A 21996-nucleotide genomic window follows, 5' to 3' on the forward strand; every position below is an offset into this window, starting at 1 on the left:
GACTTCAACGAAAGCTACTGTCAAATTGAATGTTTGACGTTCGCTTTTCCAGTCTGCAGCAAAAAGAAAACTATATCTCGAAATCCCCAGAGTGCTTTGTGCAATGGCGTTAAACTAAGTTATCTTGTTGAAAAATGCAGTACAACTTCACAGGGAGTTGTACCCCCTCTCACAAAAGGGTTTTTTTTTTTTTTTGCCATAACAAAGAAAACATTAGGTGATCGTGCTTATATGTGTGTAGCACCTAAACTTTGGAACAGTCTTCCTTATAAAGTGCGTAATGAGACTGATTTTAGTATATTTAAAATTTTACTAAAGACTCACCTTTTTAATTTAGCCTTTAATTAGGATTGAACTGTGCATGGCTTAATAGTTTTTACATTTTAGATAATGTTTATTAGTTTTGTCAATTTGATAAGGGTCTTACTGTAATTTATTATCTGATGTAATTTTCATATTCTATAATTGTTATGCGCATTTCATCATATGTAAATGGAATTTGCGCACTACAAATATCAAACTATTGTTATTATTATTTATATTATTATTATTATTATTATTATTATTATTATTATCACGATCCTCTTTGAATTTGGTTCTCCATCAAAGTACTCCATCGTAGAAATGGACCAGAAAAAAGGTGTCTTAACCTCCAGGAGAGTAGTGGATAGATAATACTGTTCCATTGACGAAGTATACGACCTTATGATTTCAAATGCAAAAACACAATTGCATAGTCAGCACTAAACGACTATATCGATGGCAATCAGCAAAGTGCTAACAGAAGTACAATGGAATGGAATGAAAACTGTACCTCCATAGCATTTAACAGAACGGATTATACAAAACTGTCTAACGGATTAATCTATTTAGCGCCTAACAGAAAAATAGACGACAAGATTGCATACATGATCCAGGACCACAAGTTACTTTTGTGGGTAAATTTCTCCCAAAATATTACCGCGACAGATAAAGGACTTCGCCTCTCTAAGATGAAAACAACGCCCAAAGCTCTTCAGCTTGTTACTTTGACTGGATCGATAATTTCGATGGTTTCTCTGATCATTCTGCTTCTAACCTACTTCATGTTTTCCAAGCTCCGTAACTTACCCAGGAAAATTATCATAAACTCGGCGATATCTCTGCTGCTGTAACATAGCGTCTTCTTTTCATCTGGGAAGACTAACGATCGTCAGACATGCCAGTCGGTCACAATTCTTCTCCATTTCCCTCTCAGCATGTCGCTGATGAGATAAAGAGGAGGGAGAGAAGACTTCTGCTAAAAGAAATTCTCGAAGGATGTGTCCTAAGTCATCATTTCTTCCGAAAATTTGACATGTCTGTTTGCTAAATCAGATCTAAATCTAAAATTTAATTGCAGAAAATCGATAAGGTTGCCACAAGAAGCGTTTCGTCAGGTACTTTTTGTATGCCTGGGGAGCTCCTACTGTCTTGATTCTCGTCTGTGTTATCATCGACTTGGTAGAAAATGGAACTATTGGATACGGTAATACTTCCTGAGGCCTTTTAAGACGATACACCTGCAACAAATACGAAAATAAAAACACTGTCATCTAATGTTCCTTAACTGATATGTATTTTGCCTAGCCGTTCTTCTGGTTTTTGGTGCCTTCTAATTTTGGTTTGTTTCTATGTGTTGTTGAGCGAACAAAATACTGATAGTTCGAATTCTCGTAAGATTCACGGATCATAAAAATTTTCAATCTAACGAACTTCATAAGAGGTAATTTTATCTTATTAACTCAATCCCTCATGTCCATTAAGCTTAGGTGGCCTGCACGGAAGCGACTTGTTGCCTCCATGTTCACCATGAATGGAATGCCATTCCAAGTCTTTTCCATCTGCCCAATCTCTTTCTCTACTGCAGTAGTGGGGCAAAACGTTTATTGTCTGCACTTTTAAGGAAATCGATTACTCATTGACGAACTTATAGCTTTCATAGATAATGTGAAATAGGTTTGTCTAATAGAAAGAGTGTGGAATTAAAAAGTTTGCAATTGATTCACTTCTTCCTTTAAAACTCAAACAGGAAAAGGTCAAGAAGAATTTTTTATATCTGTTCCTCAAGCCAAGCTTTATTCATCTGTTGTGCGTATTGCACTGATCCTGATCTTCAACCTTTTTGCACCGGGACACACGATAATCGTTGTCTTTGGCACTCAAAAGGTACCGTGAATTAATTAATATCTTTCCATCCTTGATTAAGTATTTTGATGAGAAACGTGTAAATCAATTCACAAAAGTTTACATTGACCGATTGAAACTGTTAAAAGCTAGCATGGCTCCAATCTGATTAGCTTTAAGTGCAGGTTATATTTTATCATGACTAAACTTTGACTGACTTTCTTTGACCCATTTGACCGAAGGCCATTCCAACTAGCTTTCTGTCTACCCACTGATCTGCCTTCCTTGCTTTTTGCAGCTGTCTAACTAACTAACTATCTGAATGTCTGACCACCTGGCTGACTGGACTAAAAGCCTGTCTGCCTGACTGGCAAGCTGGCTGACTATCGGACTGACTAACTGACTCGTTAACTTACCGATTAACAGACCAACTGGCCTTCCTCAACACCGATTGACTTGCGACGTTTTAACCCCGTATTAGATATATTGAAAGCCACAGGTAGCCCACAATTTTTTTATCGTGTATACTGGTAATACTGATAACTGCAATCGCCATGGTAATATTAAAGTCTAAAGCAAATATGTCTTTGTGTTCACTTTTTTAAAATGCAGAAAGCTTAAGAAATCATCAACCAACAATGAAGATCTAGCGTGCCTCTGATTTGTGTTAAGATGGCCTCAGTGATGGGTATCACATGGATTCTTGGGATTGCCGCAAACTTGATTATTTAATGTTTGTTTTTGTACAAATATACTAAAAGTGAAGACGTGACGACAAATTTATTTAGTCGAAGATAAAGGGAAAAAAGGGAAAAGAAGAACTTAAAGGTGCAGTTCAGATCTCAATACCTTGATACCTGGTTCGATCCCACAGCTCTTACACCTCCCCTTGCCATTTCCGTCCCTTCCCCCCCCCCCCACTTCTCTTTGTCCTGCTTTACCATTTAAAGAGCCAATTTACCAAATAATATAGAGCGCTTTTATTTTCGCTTTTGTTTTTTGGAAAGGTGTACAATACCCCAAGTTTCGAAGGAAACGTGTCAGGAAATATGACTATCAGTTCTCGTATTGGCACTTTGGTCGCGCAGTTTGGAGCGCTTGCCCGAAGAACTTTACCGATGAGAATACAAAGCAAACATGTGAAGTTGATCATGAAGATAAGAATGGTTTGAACCCTGTGCCAGTATTTGACAAATACAGTGATGTGAGATACAAAAACATTTTTGTGCCAAGTGCAATGGAGCAATGCACCAAGCATACTGACAAGTCAGGTTTGATTGCTTTGAGTGGTTCGATGTCTCCAACTTTAGTCTAAGCAAAGACCTGAACATTCTACAAGATAGGTGTTATCTTTATAAACAGCCAGTTGATGATTCGTTGAAAAGATGCATCCCGTGGGTACTTCTTCCAAGCGTAAGCAATGCCACAATGGGTAATACCCTTTGCCATGCGGAATGTCTAGATTATGCTCTCTTAGTATCCGGTTACGGGAGTAAATGGAAGGTGTTTCGAAATCTCCGATGTGTTTTATGCAATGGGATTGCGCTCAGTGATTTAGTTCTTGGGGGGGGGGGGGGGGGCGAGAAGGCGTCTCTGCTCCCATAACCAAGACCCCTTTTCTGACGATTCTGTTTTAATTTACTTCCACATCTAAGTTTCGCATTAAAGTATTGGACAACAGCCAAAGACTAGAATATTATCCTAACAGCTGTCATTACGATGAAGCATATGACTCACACTGTGGCAAAAAAGACCCTGCATATGGAAACAGAATCAAGGCATGTAAACTTAATTGCACCTTTGTAGCGTACAAAAAAACGGATTATGAACTCGTTCCCAATGATCTCGTATTCTTGAAGACACATGGGAAACTATACAGTAACGTTATCTTATATCATCTGTGGTGACAAATTGTTATTGTACGTTAATTTGACAAAAAATGACACTGAAACAAGAGACTCTTCATTTGAGCTCAAAGAAAAATATAACCTACAGCTCTACAGCTTTGTTGGATCAGTCGTGTCCATCGTATCTCTGGTTTTGCTGTTATTGACTTACGTCTTACTTGTTGAGCTTCGTAATTTACCTGGAAAATCATATTAAACTTGGCGATCTCTGTTGCTATATCAAAGTGTATTCCTATCAGCAGGAAAAAAAAGGCAATCAGGTGATCTGCCAAGTAATCGCAGTTCTGACTTTCGGGTAATTTGACATAGTTCATTTAGCGATTTAAGGTTGTTATCAGTCTAGAACTTAGGACATTTTTTCTTAGTAATCTCTTCGTACCAAAAGAGCATCTCAGGTATTCGTGATTCGTGAAAAGAGTGGCGGTTGTTGATTGTGGCGGATCTACTTGTAACGAACTGTAAACGCTTGTGTCACAAGTTAATAACTTCCATTGTCGATCACAGTCTCGACTTCAGATTGCTTTAATCATAATTCAGTTTATCTGAGCTAAGGACTTGTGGAGGCAGTTCGCACAGAATGCATTTCAGCTAAAATACTTAACTGCACAATTAATAATTAAGATTTTGCACAGTCAACCCTTATCATTCCAATTAGGTCCGGCAGCAGACCAACGAGAAGACTTCAATAAATGTTTGATGCGTTATTCGGTGTATGCCTGGGGAGGTCCTGCTTTTGTAGTCCTATCCTGTGTTACAGTTGATCAGCTTCAGAAACGAGCAATTCGATGCGGTTGGTACTTGACACAAAACGATGTAATAACTGCTTGTTAAGATAAAACCATAGTTCACCTTTACTTCGGGTAGTTGATATTGATATTGCAAAATACCTCAACTAATACCATTTGTTGCTGAATTAAACGGTGTTGGAAAAGAGGAATGTTTCATATCTGAGAATAGAGCCAAGATCTTCGCATTAATTTTGCCTGGTGGACTGATTCTGATTTTCAACCTCTTTACCCTGAGACACACTAGCTATCATGTCGTCAAAACTCGAAAGATGAGTACAATATTTACCATGCTTTTGTCAACGAAGGTCATCAATAGCCTAGTATTTCAGGGTCTGTCTATCTGAGTTTAACATATTTAACCGTTTTTTCGACGGCTTCCATGACCGAAAAAACACCGCAAGAAAATCTGAATTTTAAAATCAGGGCTATTCTCATTTTGGCTATTTCAGAAGGCCAGAGAAATGACCAAGCAACAGCAAAGCTCTAACGTGGCTTTGATCTGTGTTAAATTGGCCTCAGTGATGGGTGTCACGTGGATTTTGGGACTGCTGCGAACAAATGAGAATCATGTAAATCGTGTGATCTCCCTGAAATCCACCACACCTGCATGGGAAAAGTAATGCTGGTACCTAAGGTGAAAAATGTATATGTAATTCTACTTACGACATTTAAAGCAATGCACTTGTTCTTTGATTCCCACTTTTTATAATTTGGAATCTTTTTTTTTAAGTGACTAAAATTTTTGGAGGGAAGGTCAGTATGAATTTTTTAAGCATTTTATAACTTTCGAGTTATGCATAAGGTCAGTGATCGGTCTGTTCTTTTCTATACCGATATTCAAAAGACGTTACGAAGTTGGGTAACCCGTCGGTAGAAAAAGCGATGGCTCTGCTATCATTCTGCTATTCAGATTAAAAACCCTCTTAATATATTTTGAACATGAATTTAAGCAACTTGCCGGTGACTTCCTATATCTCTCTCTCTCTCCCCTCAGACACCTCTGTTCTCTACTTCAATGCACTGTTAACGACACACAATGGCTGATTACATCTGCACGAAATCCGTTTTAAGCCATAACTAAATTACGTTGCGATATTACATTCGTGATTACTAAGAGCAAACTAAACTAATAACGAGGATTGTATATTATATGTCACAGCATACTGACTCCATTACTAAACTAAGTTTCTTGATATAAAGCTTCATTAAACAGAGAGACTCGATTAGAGACCTCTTCTAATGAATGTCGTATAACCAAAAATCAAATGACTGAACGATTAAACAGAAAAGAGGTGGGAAACATGATGAGAAAAATTATGAGTACTGGGTATTACCAGGCACAGAAAGCCTCAAGCGACCCAGAAAAGATCGGTCATAGCGTCAGATCTGATCTGTTACGATCATGGTCCGAATTTTCATGTTTTCAGTTTTGTCTACACCAAAGTCATGCCATAGCACTCAAGTTTTCCTAATGTGTGGTATCCTTCTTCAATACTTTGTCCCGTGTCACCAAATCTTAGTTGTTTGACGGGAAGGTGGGCCTTATTGGTAAGAAAACCGCTGTCTTCCCGCCATTCCTTATCATTCTTATCACAATTACACTCCAATTGGTCATCAGCGCACGATCCAGTTACACCACATGCGCAGCCGCCAGTTGCTATATTTGCTCCCCCCCCAGTATGTCATTTTCTCGCCGTCACGTGAAACCCACCATGAAAATCCACCTCTTACTAATCTGGCGTGGAAACACTCATATTTGATGAACTGTTCACAGTTATCAGAGGCTTCTGTCAAAACTTTTAATTGTGATATGGTGACAGAGATGTAATGTACGTCAAGGCGATATGCACCAGGGTTGTCAAATCCTTTTACTTGGGTTCTGTTCTCGCTGTCGTGACCTACAACTGTTACTCCAACGCCTCCTTTGTCAGTCATGTTACAGTAAACAGGAAATGGATCTTCACCAAGAGCACCGTCAGGATCGATGAAATAATCCCCACTGACGTCACTGATGTTTGCCCTCACTGAGGTGCATGTCTCAGAGTACTTGACATAAACGATGACACTCTTTTGAATTGAGCTGAATGTATTAGTCGCATTGCAAGTGTAGGTACCACCATGGGTGAAGTTAGCAAAGGAAACTGTCAAATCATTCAAGGAGTCAACAGCCGCCCCTGAAGGTAAGGCAAAATTTCCATCATACATCCACAAGATCGATGGCGTCAGGTCACTTGAAGCAGAGCAAGGCAGAATGAGAGCTTCATAAGCCTTCACTGTCACACTCGACGGGGGTTTGATGACGAATTTGAGAGCTGAATAGATTCGAAGGTGAAATGAAGATGATCTGGTACCGCAGGGGTTTGTCGCAGTACACACGTAGGAGCCATTGTCTTGTGTACTGATATTTAGTATGGTGAGATTTCCTTCATTCACGATGCCTTTCACCCCGGAAATAATTCCATGAAACTTTTTCCAAGTGATACTAAATGGTTTAGGATTAGCTGTCACGTTACACATTACAGTAACATCCCTGCCCTCCACAGTCTCAATCATTTCGGGAACAACTCGCACCAAAGGTAGTCCTAGAACACCTAGATAGTAATGTGAAACGAGAGGAACGTAAATAGTTTCATTGGTATACATTGATTAATGACATGTTTCATTTTATTCAAGATCTGATAGCCGCTCTAAACGCAAAGATGATTAAACAGTGAACACCACTTTAAGTTGCACCAACCACTGATCGATTTATTTAATGGCAAACCCCATTAACAATAGGCCATTTCCGAATTACGTCTGGTCTCTTTTTCAAAACGATTGCCTGGTGCTCAACCATACGTATGAAAATGAGTTTAATTTGCATGTGAATGAAAACTTATTACCATACGAAAGGATAAGCACCAGGACTCGCTTTGAAAAAGAGGCTAAAGGCAATTCGGAAATGGGCTATTCTAGCGAAGGCAAGAAGCCAAGAGAGGTCCTTCGCAGGAATTCCCTTTTCCGGTCATTTCTGACCTCAAATAAAATTCATGTTGTGTAGATGAACCGACCAGTCCCCTCCCCACTCCTTCCCTCCATTCTCCTTCTAATATTCCAAATATAACAAACTGACTTATATTCGAGCAACCTCCAACTTTAATGAATTCGTCGAGAGGGACAGCACGAGTCAGTTGAATGATAACAAAAATATTCACATAATGCTTCACTTTTAAAGTATTTTTAGACACGGTGAAATCCATGTACCAGTGTACACAAGAGATCATAAGGGGATAGAGAAGGATGTTTCTGGTACAGGCCTTGTGATATATTAATTTCACTTAGGTTATTTACGGATAGTCGTAACCGGACCCATTTCCCTACCAAAGCCCTGATTTTTCCTCTTTTTTCCCTTATAATTTCTTGGTGTACATGAATAATAATAATATCGATCAACTCATCCTACCTTCGGTGCAGAAATTGAGAGCTGAATCCACCCGAATATGTACTGAGGATGATTTGTTACCGCAGGGGTTTGTCGCAGTACATACGTAGGAGCCGTTATCTTGTGTAGTGATATTCAGTATGGTGAGATTTCCTTCGTTAACGATGCCGTTCGCGCTAGAAATAACCCCATTTGACTTATTCCATGTGATCCTATTTGGCTTAGGATTAGCTGTCACGTTACACATTACAGTAACATTTCTGCCCTCCACGGTTTCAATTATGTCGGGAACAACTCGCACCAATGGTGGTCCTAGAACACCTTGATGATAATATAAAACGAGAGGAATGTAAATAGTCTCATTAGTACATCGAATAATGGCATGTTCCATTTAATTTAAGATCTGATGGCAGACGCTACTCCAAAGACAAAGATGATTAAAGAGTGAACTCCACTTTAAGTTGTACCAATTATCAATAGATTTATTTAATGACAAACTTCATCAACAATTCTAGCGTGAGCAAGACGCAAGAAGAGGTCCTTCGCAGGAATTCCCTTTTCCGGTAATTTCTGACCTCAAATGAAATTCATGCTGTATAGTTGACCCAGTCAACTCCTCCCCTTCCTCTCCCCTCCCCCCTGCCCTCCATTCTCGTCCCAAATATTACAAACTGACTTATATTCGCACATCCTCCAACTTGAATGAATTCGTCGCGGGGGAGGAGCACGAGTCCTTTTAATGATAACAACAATGTTCGCATAATGCTTGACTTTTAAAATATTTTCAGACACGGTGGCATCCATGTACCACTGTACGCCAGAGATAATAGTTGTGGTTACACTCACTTTCTTCCCGAGGTAACCCAGTGGGTAATAACCTTGGGTTGGGATGGGTTTGGGTTTCCGGTCAGGTTTAATCATCCGGTTACATCGCAAATAATTACCCGAGGTCAACTTTTGACCTAGCAGTGTTTGGCGGGAAATTAATTCATCATGGAGATGACAAACCGCGAAAGTTATGGTTTTTATTGGAGTATTCAGAGCAACGACGAGTAAAATACACTTAATGTGAACCTCGAAAGTTGGCCATGTTTGATGCCGCGTGTCTTGAATTTGGTACTTGCGAGGATATTTGCCGCTATTTCAGCGCAACACCACAAAAATGCCCAGCATGTGCTGCGGTTTCCGGATTTCTGGATTACTTCCATCCGACTGGTTGAACTACTCTTGTGGTTAGAAAAACCACTGCTAAACCCTACGACTTGGTTCGGGAAACGTCATCGGTAATTCTTTTGTTCTTTTTGATGCATCCATAGCGATTTCCCATGGGCAGTTTCACTGTGGGAATAGAGGTCACACACAAAACACAGACTTCCCGTGGGCAAAACGTCTAGTGTAACTACAGCTGATAAGGGAACAGAGAAGGAGGCTTCTGGTACAGGCCTTGGGATATGTCAATTTCACTTAGGTTATTTTACGGATAGTCGTAACTGGACCCATTTCCCTACCGAAGCTCTGATTTTTCCTCTCTTTTCCCTTATCATTTCTTGGTGTACATAAAGTATAGTAAAATCGATCAACTCATCATACCTTCAGTGCAGAAATTGAGAGCTGAATAGACACGAATATGTACTAAAGATGATTTGGTACCGCAGAGGTTTATCGCAGTACACACGTAAGAGCCGTTGTCTTGTGTACTGATATTTAGTATGGTGAGATTTCCTTCCTTAACGATGCCTATCGAGCTGGAAATAATCCCTTCTGACTTGTTCCATGTGATCCTAACTGGTTTACGATTAGCTGTCACGTTACACATTACAGTAACATTCCTGCCCTCCACAGTTTCAATTATGTCGGGAACAACTCGCACCAAAGGTGGTCCTAGAGCACCTAGATGATAATGTGAAACGAGAGGAACGTAAATAGTTTCATTGGTACATCGATTAATGGCAAGTTTCATTTTATTCAAGATCTGATAGTAAACGCCGCTCTAAACGCAAAGATGATTAAACAGTAAACTCCACTTTAAGTTGCACCAATTACCGATCGATTTATTTGATGACAAACCCCATTAGCAATAGACCATTTCCGAATTACGTTTGGCCTCTTTTTCAAAACAACGATGCCTGGTGCTCAACCATACGTATAAAAATGAGTTTAATAATTGCATGTGAATGAAAACTTATTACCATACGAAAGGATGAGCACCAGGACTCGCTTTGAAAAAGAGGCTAAAGGCAATTCGGAAATGGACTATTCTAGCTAAAGCAAGAAGCCAAGAGAAGTCCTTGGCAAGAATTCCCTTTTCCGGTCATTTCTGACCTCAAATAAGATTCATGTTGTGTAGATGACCCAGCCAGTTTCCTCCCCACCCTCCCCACTCCTGCCCTCCATTCTCCTTCTAATATTCCAAATATAACAAACTGACTTATATTCGAGCAACCTCCAACTTTAATGAATTCGTCGAGAGGGAGCAGCATGAGTCAGTTGAAGGACAACAACAATGTTCACATAATGCTCGACTTTCAGAGTATTTTCAGACACGGCGACATCCGTGTTCCAGTGTACACAAGAGATAATAAGGGGACAGAGAAGGAGGCTTCTAGTACAGGCCTTGGGATATGTCAATTACACTTAGGTTATTTACAGATAGTCGTGACCGGACCCATTTCCTACCAAAGCCCTGATTTTTCTTCTCTTTTCCCTTATTATTTCTTAGTGCACATGAATAATAAAATCGATCAACTCATCCTACCTTCGGTGCAGGAATTGAGAGCTGAATCCACCCGAATATGTACTGAAGATGATTTGGTACCGCAGGGGTTTGTCGCAGTACACACGTAGGAGCCGTTATCTTGTGTAGTGATATTCAGTATGGTGAGATTTCCTTCGTTAACGATGCCGTTCGCGCTAGAAATAATCCCATTTGATTTATTCCATGTGATCCTATCTGGCATAGGATTAGCTGTCACATAACACATTACAGTAACATTTCTGCCCTCAACAGTTTCAATTATGTCGGGAACAACTCGCACCAAAGGTGGTCCTAGAACACCTGGATGATAATGTGAAACGAGAGGAACGTAAATAGTCTCAATAGTGTATCGATTAATGCCATGTTTCATTTTATTCAAAATCTGATGGCAAACGCCCCTCCAAAGCCAAAGATGATTAAACAGTGAACTTCACTTTAAATTGCACCAATAATCGATCGATTTATCAAATGACAAACCTCATTAGCAATTCTAGTGTGAGCAAGAGGTCAAGGGAGGTCTTTCGTAAGAATTCCCTTTTTCTGGTCATTTCTGACCTTAAGAAAAAATTCATGTTGTGTAGATGACCCAGCCAACTCCTTTCCCTTCCCCCCGCCCTCTATTCTCCTCCAAATATCTCAATTATTACACATTGACTCTAAATTGAACAATCTCCAGCTTTAATCGTCGAGAAGGAGCTGCACGAGTCATTTTAATGATAACGACAATGTTCGCATAAAGCTCGACTTAAAAATATTTTCAAATACGGTGACATCCGCGTAGGAGGACTAAAAAGGAGGCTTCTGGTCAATTTTAACATGGCTGTTTATAGATAGTCGTAGCCGACCGCCCCATGCCTGTACTGACATGAAAAACTAGCTATAGACAATTAGGTTTAGAAACCAGTGACAGTTACACAGATAAAGGACAGGGTGATTAAATTTTTACACTAAGCAAACATTTCGAATCCGTTTTCCGTTGTACAAACCTTCGTGAAATAATAAAAAAAAAAACCGTTTCAATAAAACACGTATATGTCTTACGGGGCGAAAGTCAGGTTCCGCTAAATCCGAAACAAATGTTTCGGAAGGAGAAAATGACTGAAATTGGTAAACATCCGTTCTCTTTCAGGAAGCCTCGGCCGCTTTCGGAATTAAGAAATTACTACAGTCCCTTCAACCTCAAGAAAAATAGCTTGACTGACATATCCCGGCCAACGCACTAATTTTTCCTCTATGTCCCCTTATAATTACTTAGTGTACATGAATAACAATAAAATCTATCCACTCAACATACCTTCCTTGCAGAATTTGAGAGCTGAATGGACATGAAGATAAACAGAGGATGATTTGGTTCCCCGGAGGCTTGTTGCAGTACACACGTAGGAGCCGTTATCTTGGGTTGTGATATTCAATATGGTGAGATTTCCTTCATTAATGAAGCTCCTAGCGCTGGAAAGAATTCCATCAGACTTTTTCCATATGATTATATCTGGTTTAGGATTAGCTGTCACGTTACAAATCACAGTAACGTTTGTACCCTCCACAGTTTCAATTATTTCGGGAACAACCTGCACCAAAGGCGGTCCTAAAACACCAAAAAACGTTAAGCCTCGTTTCAGGCCCTTTTTTGATTTGATAGTAACCGCTGTCCAAAGGCGATGATGATTATGCAGTCAGGTCCATGTTAACGTGACGTTAGACCAGTTAAATTACCTGATCATCCTAGCTATATAATATAGCTGCCCTCCCCCCCCCCCCGTTCCCCATTTTCCTTCTGATTCCTCAAACACTTCTCATTAACTTACACTCGAACGACCTCAAACTTTAACGAATTTTCAAAGAGAGATGCACGGTTGCTGTTAAAGACAACACCAATGCACCCCAGAAGCTTAGCTTTTAATGTACTCTCAAACACACATGCAATCAATGCAATTCAACATACCTTCAGAGCATTTTTCTCCCATAAGTCCATTTGCACAAACACAACGATAACCTTTACCCGTGAAGCCAGTTTGGCATCGTTTGATTGATGGACAGAGAGCACTGGAACAACGATTCTGTAGCAAAATAAATATCTTTATAGAATTTATTGATCTAGTAACGAGCTCATTCCCCGCTTCTAACTATCCAGTTCTACCGATCCACTCATCCATTAATTTATCAATTCATGTAAAATCAAGCATGCATGCATGCAAACATTCATCCATTCATGTATCCTATGCATCCACATATCCATCTTCAGGAAAGAAAATTTGAAATTGTGCATCTCTTCACCAGACAATGTGAAAAGTACCTGCTTTCATTTTTTTCCTTTTTTTTGTTTTTTTCTCTTTTCATGACTTTCAGATATATATTATCGTTTTATTGACAAAACATATTACGGAATTAAAAGCGAAGATGAGTCAACTCACCTTAAATGATTTGTAAACGGACCCTTCTTTGTATCTAAAATCCTTAGGATTGGTTTCATAATCTGAATCACTTAGTTCACATAAATATTTTCCATTCCGTTTTGGTTTTAGATTGTAGGAAATACAGTCAGCTTCTATGAAACAGTTAACTTCACACGCACTAGCTGTCTCAATCTCCATCATCTTAAAAACATGTTTCTCGAGGAAGAAGTCCTGAACTGTGGGGTTCATATGTACTTGTCGACAATTTTCTGAAAAATTGATAGAATTACGTTGTATTTTGTCTATCTAAACGAGCCACCAAGCTCTACATGAACCTAGTTCATCTATTCATACTTCAAATCGCTCGTTTTGAAGAGTTGAGATTTCCTCATTTAATTGCATAAAGATTCTAAACCTCTACCTTCATATTGATACTTTTGTCGATAAAGAGTTGAGATTGCCACATTTGATTTGGTAAAGCTTCTAAACCTCTACTTTCATACTGATACTTTTGTCGATAATGGTGCGCACTTTGGCAGGAAACATCGTTGCAGCAATTTAACTTTTCGAAATGAAAAGCTTTAATGCGATAGGATTGTGTCGCTAGATATTTATGAACACAGATTGTAGACATAACACTATTCGAACAAAGCCTAGCGTAACTGAGTATTTATGATTAAGTATCTGAGTATCTCATTAATATAACAAATTGAAGATTTTAAAAGTTGGCTTAACGACTCACCTTGCTCTTTACCGTTGCAAAAACCAACCAGAAATGAAACTAGTAATAACTTGAATTCTGACGATTTCATCTCTAACATGGGAGTTTGCTCTCTTTGTTACCTTACGAGAAAGATAGTGAATGAAAAGAATACGGCTATTTACCGCTGTTTCGGTTTTGCCAAAAAATAGCTAAGTTTAAATCTTTAATGAACATAGTATTGGACAAACAACAGGGGATGACATAGCAGTTGTTATCAATTGAATACTGCAAAAACGGTGAAGCTGAATGAAAGAATTTGCATATGATAAATTCTCTTTTTAATCTAATAATGGACTTCTTTATTTAGTGGTCTTCTCTCTGTGGATCTTTACAATTAAAATTGTTTCCCCTTCAGGCAATTTAAAAAAAAAAATTTAGAGTTTGTTCCTGCCTCTGAACACTTCAGTAGCAGGTGCCTTATTGGTGACAAGTTGAGAACAGATGACAACTTCAACGTAATTAACAGCAGTTCTTCTTTAGAACCTGTATAACAAAAGTTATACAGGTTCTAAAGATAAGAGAACAATATTATTTACCTCCACTTTATGAGGAATATTATTTTTCTGAAAAAGCAGGAAGTTGCGCCACTGAACCATTATCAGGACTCGAAATAATTAATTACGTCAAACTGTTTGCCAAAGAGAAGCTGATTATCGTTTCTTACGCGATGCGTAAATTGATATTTTTGAGCAGAATTTCAGTGAACATTCCTGCCCATTTAATGCTTTCTGTTTTGATATCTATGACGATACTTATATTTTACCACATCGAGCTAGATACGGTCCCTTCTTTCGTTTAGGATTATATCTATTTCGATGAAAATTGTGGTATTTCACCTTTCGGTTGACGGAATTTATAGTTTGCATCCAAAGAAAGTTATTGATTTATATTCCTCTTTGAAAACAGTTTTGCGTCGAATAAAATGTCTTTTTCTTCGATGTTGTGGAGCTTTTAAGGAATTCAGTTCACGTCCTACCTATAAATGTTTTCCAGAAGTTCCTGTCATTAAAGAACTGGACAACCAGATATAAAGTTCGACCCTTTTCGATTAGTTCTACTAGAAAACATTGTAAAATGATGAAAAATGTACCAGATTTTTTTTAGAAGATTAGACAATATATCCTACCATTGCATCGCAACTGAAACTACTTTGAAACCGCTAAACATGCAAGTTTAAAATGGAACGACATGACAACACTGTTAGCTACACGGGGCTCTAAGTGTTACCACCTCGACGCACCTAAACTCCATAGTGCTGTGCAAAAGGGATGCAAACAGTTATCACCAGATATCGCTCAAATATCGCGATATATCGGCGATATTTGAGCGATATCACCGTTGGACCGATATATCGGCGATATATCGCAGGGCTATTGTTTGATAACTTGAGCTCAGCGATACATCGCTACATGCGCAGTTCAACGATGAATCCTTTTCGCCTTCCTGATATATCGTTTACATGCAACAAGATATTGCTGCCGCCTAACGATATCTCGTTCATACCAAACGAAACATTATTACAGCTCAATGATATATCGTTTGCGTCGGCGAGATATCGTATTAGATTAGTGAAGCAACATTGCGCCGCTCAACGAATTTTTTTTTTATCAGACTGATACTGTGTGAGTGTGTAATATAGTGGTCTGTTACGATAATTTGATTTATATTTTACCTGTTTAACGGCTTCTGAAGTGGTGAATGTGTTCGAAAGAAGTTTTGATTGCGACACCGAGGTAGGATGATGTTATGATATCTCCTAAGTGAAATCTCATTTATCAGTTATTATTAAATTTTGAAGTTTGCATTTCTAGTGTTCTGATTGGTCCATTCAGCTTCGCTTATCAGCTCATATATGTAAAACGATTCACCCAAGTGTTGCTAAGCTGAGTTTTCTTTTGGTTGCATTGTAATAAAACACCTCTCCCGTCTCCATTCAAAAAAAAAAAAGTAGTAAATGTCATCTCGGTAGCAAAACAGAAAGCCACAACTAACGTCATAACACTATTGGATGGTGCGTACTTCTGAAGTTTCACTTAAGAGTTTTGCACTTGACCTAAACGTTTTATGGTATAGAAAAAATTAAGACGATGCCACGTTAAACAAACTAGACGTTTATTGAATGGTACGTACTTTTGAAATTTCACCTAAGAGTTTTGCACTTGACCTAAACGCTTTATGTTATAGAAAAAGTAAGACGATGCCACGTTAAACAAACTAGACGTTTATTTGCGTTCACACGGGCTTTCTGTTAGAGACAAACTTTGTTTTATGTGCCTGTATTTGCCTAAGTTTTTTTTTTTTTATGCAGTTATTGGTTTATCCTTTAACTGTTTTCTGTCTTGGCAGGCCATATGTATACAGAGAGCTTAAAAAGCATTTGTTATGCATCATGAACACCCTTTTCAGGGTTTTTTTGGGGGAAGATAGTGCCATGTTTTATTCGCTATTATTTTGACACTTATTAGTAAACAATATTTACATTTTTCTTTTTTTGAGTTGATTAAATAGCCGTATTCTTTTCATTCACTATCTTTCTCGTAAGGTAACAAAGAGAGCAAACTCCCATGTTAGAGATGAAATCGTCAGAATTCAAGTTATTACTAGTTTCATTTCTGGTTGGTTTTTGCAACGGTAAAGAGCAAGGTGAGTCGTTAAGCCAACTTTCTGTCATTAAAGAACCGGACAACCAGATATAAAGTTCGACCGTTTTCGATTAGTTCTACTAGAAAACATCGTAAAATGATGAAAAAGGTACGAGATTTTATTTAGAATATTAGACAATATATCCCACCATTGCATCGCAACTGAAACTACTTTGAAACCACTAAACACGCAAGTTTTAAATGGAACGACGGGACAACACTGTAAGCTACACGGGGCTCTAAGTGTTACCACCTCGACGCACCTAAACTCCGCAGTGCAAAAGGGATGCAAACAGTTATCGTCAGATATCGCTCAAATATCGCGATTTAGTATATAATAAAACAGTGGATAGCGTCGAAGGCGCGCTGTGATTGGCTAGTCACATTCCGAATATCCTATGCTATTTACCTCCGAGCAACTCGGCAAAAAAATGGTGTCCGGTTTGCATCCGTGACAATCGAGGAAATCACTCAAATTAACGACGAAGCAGTCCCTGAAAACACAAAGGAAGCGACTAAATTTGGTTTGGCCGCGTTTAAAGGTAATGGTTTAAATTTCTAACCCAGAGTTCATCGATAAAAACAAATGACAAAGGTTTTGTTTACAAATGCAAATTAATCTTGCGCGGCTTGTTGTTTCAGTCCTTTCCGCGCGGGTAAATGTTGGAATGTTACCCTGGCTCCAGAGGTTTCTCTTCTTTCTCTCCTTTTTCTCCCTGTTTACAATCCTTTCGAGCTGCGAAGCAGCGAGAAACCTCTGGTGGAAAGCGTTTAGAGCCTCACTTTCATGTATTCAAATGAGTGACATCTATCGATAATACCACTTTTGAGTCGACCAATCAGGAGAGGGCGATCATATAACAGATTCGTAAGAGGGAGGGGAGGTATATTTTCTATTTGTAAACGAAAAAATATACAGTGGGAGGGGCGGTTAAGTAAAGTTCTTTGTGTTTATAACTTGTCAAAGTTTCGCATGTCTTGAAATGTTGATATGCAAACAGTTAGCAGAACTCCGATCAAAAAGGTTTTTAATAGTCCTAACGTCTCTTGCAGGATATGCGATGTGAACATCAAAATAAGTGGTCGCTTCTCATGTAATATTTTCCAGCCAAATCACTGTGATTTTCTCAAGCGATTTGAAGTTGTGTTCGATGATAAAGTGCGAGACATAGTTGGAGTTTTGCAAGTTTTGTGCCAGAAGTGTTACAGAACCGTTCTAAAATACGAAAAAGTTTTAGAACAGCACAAAGAGATCATCCAGTTTCCTAAAGAATGTAGCATACAATTTAGCACAGCTGTGAATGTCGAAAGTTCTATTCGAGAGGAGATGCGCGAATGATTCCCCTTCAACCGCTAGCCTCTTCCGAACAAGAAAGAAGAACTGCGCGCCGCTTCGTGACAGCAACAAAGAAAATACTACTAAACGAAAACTTATTTCTCAAGACCATAATATAGCTGATTCACAAGAATATAGCAATAATTCACTTCTTCGATTGGATCCAAATATATTTGACGCGAAAGATCCGAAACCAAGATTGCAAACGGAGGTGAGATTCGAAAAATTTTCATAATTATATATTTATCATAGAGCATTTTACTCAAACCATTTTGAATGTTTTTAAATACTTCTGTGCCACCACCTTAGAATTTCAGGTTGCCATGTCCAGTCGGCAATATGGCGAAGACATCCTCATGGCTTAGAACACCAAACAAAGCGCTCCTCTCTTCCTCCGAGAGCTGTTCTATCTCCGGAAAACGCTTATCAAGAATTGTAGGAAGTGTGTTGTCAAACAAACTCCTAGATAAAGCAATGTAGATGCTGATATTATGTCTTAACAAACGAAAAATCACTTTATATCACTTTAAAACTCACAAATCATACTTTTAGCTTTTGAAATGTTGTCAACAAAATCACTATGTCTACCCCCCTCAATCATGACCAATTTCCCGGTACACCCTACCCATAGTAACATTTTTTCGACCAATCTTGTTACGGATTTAAGGATTAAAATAACCATCCAATCAGAGCAGTCTTCAAAATTTCAATACATGAAATTGAGGCTCCCAACGCTTTCCACCAGAGGTTTCTCGCTCGCGGCTCCGAGAAAAAGAGACGCTGCTACGCAGCTCGGCCAATCTCGCTGCTTCGTAGCCCGAAAGGATTGTAAACAGGGAGAAAAAGAGAAACCTCTGGAGCCATGGTATTGGAATGTATGAATTAAAATCAATTTTGGTGGTGTAGGTTATCTCACTGTTTTAGTATATACTAAAACAACTATTCACCTCAGTGTCGGTGGTTAGCAGTGGATATTTACCTCGCCGCTTCGCGGCTCGGTAAATATCCACCACTAACCACCTCCACTTCGGTGAATAGTTGTTAAATATCGGCGATATTTGAGCGATATCACCGTTGGACCGATATATCGGCGATATATCGCAGGGCTATTGTTTGATAACTTGAGCTCAGCGATACACCGCTGCATGCGCAGTTCAACGATGCATCCTTTTCGCCTTCCTGATATATCGTTTACATACAACAAGATATTGCTGCCGCCTAACGACATCTCGTTCGTACTAAACGAAACATTATTACAGCTCAATGATATATCGTATGCGTGGGCGAGATATCGTGTTAGATCAGTGAAGCAACATTGCGCCACTCAACGAATTTTTTTTTATCAGACTGACGCTGTCTGAGTGTTTGATATAGTGGTCTGTCACGATAATTTGATTTATATTTTACCTGTTTAACGGCTTTTGGAGAGGTAAATGTGTTCGAAAGAAGTTTTGATTGCGACACCGGGGTAGGATGATGTTATGATATCTCCTAAGTGAAATCTCATTTATCAGTTATTATTAAATTTTGAAGTTTGCATTTCTAGTGTTCTGATTGGTCCCTTCAACTTCGCTTATCAGCTCATATATGTAAAACGATTCACCCAAGTGTTGCTAAGCTGAGTTTTCTTTTGGTTGCATTGTAATAAAACACCTCTCCCGTCTCCATTCAAAAAAAAAAGGTAGTAAATGTCATCTCGGTAGCAAAACAGAAAGCCACAACTAACGTCATAACACTATTGGATGGTGAGTACTTCTGAAGTTTCAATTAAGAGTTTTGCACTTGACCTAAACGTTTTATGGTATAGAAAAAAGTAAGAGGATGCCACGTTAAACAAACTAGACGTTTATTGAATGGTACGTACTTTTGAAGTTTCACTTAAGAGTTTTGCACTTTACATAAACGCTTTATGTTATAGAAAAAGTAAGACGATGCCGCGTTAAACAAACCAGATGTTTATTTGCGTTCACACGGGCTTTCTGTTAGAGAAAAAATTTGTTTTTTGTGCCTGTATTATTTTTATGCAGTTATTGGTTTATCCTTTAACTGTTTTCCGTCTTGGCAGGCCATATGTATACAGAGAACTTAAAAAGCATTTGTTATGCATCATGAACACCCTTTTCAGGGTTGTTTTGGGGGAAGATAGTGCCATGTTTTATTCGCTATTATTTTGACACTTATTAGTGAACAATATTTACATTTTTCTTTTTTTGAGTTGATTAAATTTTGTTTTGCGGGTTACGGGGCTGTAGCAGGTCGAGTCATTTGCCGAATAGGTAGTCTTCTCATGTTTTCTTTATCTTGGTTAACAAAAAACTCCAGGCCGAGATAGCTTTAATTAAAAACAGCCTCAAGTGGTAGGGGGATGACACTTGATTCCGCGCAAGAAAACCAATTGCTTATTTTTCTTAGCACCAAAAGAAACAAAAAGTCATGGACCGAAATAAACTGCTAATTAACTATAGTTAGAGTGTTTCTCATGAATCTGTGACATATACCTAAGCATGTTTCGTTCTATTATCCTTCAATTTGTTTATTTCCAATTTTAGTTATTGGGATAGCATCCTTAAGCTTATACATTTTGGTTTATTGGTTGGAGTGATTTCATTAAACCAGGTGAGTGCTAATAGTCCATTTTACAGTTGTGTGCTTGGTTGCCAAGCCTTTGAATGGGAGAGAGGCTAGGGTTGACCTTGTTATGATACAAACCTTGCCGCCTTTCAAATGTAAATCACTTTAAACAACAACAAACATATGAAACATAAGTGTGAACTGCGGTTATGAGACGTATATGAGCACGATCCTTCGCAGTAAAGCACTATTTGAGCAATAGTGTAAATCACTTTGTTATCATGCTAAGTGGATACAGGTCTCTATCGCAACAAGGTCACCTTCAGCCTCACTCTGAATCAAAGGCTTGGCAACTAAGTACACAACTGCAAAATGGCCTATTAACTGTAAGCGTTTAGTGATTTCCATTTTCCCGGAAAGAATAGGGCAACTAATATAAGAGTTTATCGTGAAAGCCCCATACGTTCTGTTTTATCCTGTCACACATTATAGTTGGCTGTGTTTGAGGGTAGAAATATTTGTGCTAAAGTAATACATTAAACATGTCTATTCATCCATCGGCACAAGAGCTAGCAGAAAACTGTCAGTCTAAAAGTATCTACACAGGGTCTACAGTAAGAAAACAGACAGTAGCAAATAAACTACCTAATGCATTAACAAGCCAACCACTACATCCCTTTCGATGCAACATGGTTAAAACAGTTATGCAGAATTGAGGTAAAGCGGAAACGGTGGTTGAGATCTATACCGAAAATAATGTTTGTTCACTGTCGCTTATTTACTTAGTAATATGGTTAGCTGCTATCAGTGTGAGTTTTCTTTTCCGAAAACTTAATGGTTTATGCAAATTGTTTTGCTAGCGAGGATTAACTAACCACGGTTCTAAACAACTCCATTTATTGCACCAGCTTTCTGTCAGTCACTTTACTTTTCACAAGGGAGGTTGAATATGGTTCAAAATCTAAATTACAGCAAATTATGTTAGTGATATAATAAACAGTTATCCCTTAAAATCAAACAAAGATATTTACCCAAGTGGTATCTCGCAGTTTCTTGCAATTCCTCATATACTAGCAAATGACTCAAGTTGCGTAATCATGTCTATGACTTCACCTAACAAGTTCTAATTACAAATTGTTGGCGATACAATCAGTAGATACAATGGAATCGAGATTCGTCCAGGGTCAATGCTTGAAACCAAAAAGGAAAGCAGCCAGCCCATGAGAACAAAGTGTGTCAGTATGGGAACTACATCAACCGTCGGAACATTTATGA

The 21996-nt window shown here is 38.6% G+C and overlaps 1 pseudogene across 1 annotated transcript; it reads right to left on the reverse strand.

Annotated features, from left to right (window-relative positions):
• Positions 1-3760: 3760 nt before the first annotated feature.
• LOC148724471 (hemicentin-1-like) lies at positions 3761-14278 on the reverse strand (annotated as a pseudogene). The gene is made up of 8 exons (XR_015990872.1): positions 14152-14278; positions 13428-13678; positions 12959-13073; positions 12311-12601; positions 11017-11316; positions 9852-10151; positions 8283-8582; positions 3761-7431 (listed from the first exon to the last, which is right to left on the reverse strand). The product of XR_015990872.1 is annotated as a hemicentin-1-like (transcript).
• Positions 14279-21996: the final 7718 nt, after the last annotated feature.

Source organism: Stylophora pistillata, chromosome 8 (genome assembly GCF_964205215.1).
Source record: "Stylophora pistillata chromosome 8, jaStyPist1.2, whole genome shotgun sequence".
NCBI lineage: Eukaryota > Metazoa > Cnidaria > Anthozoa > Scleractinia > Pocilloporidae > Stylophora > Stylophora pistillata.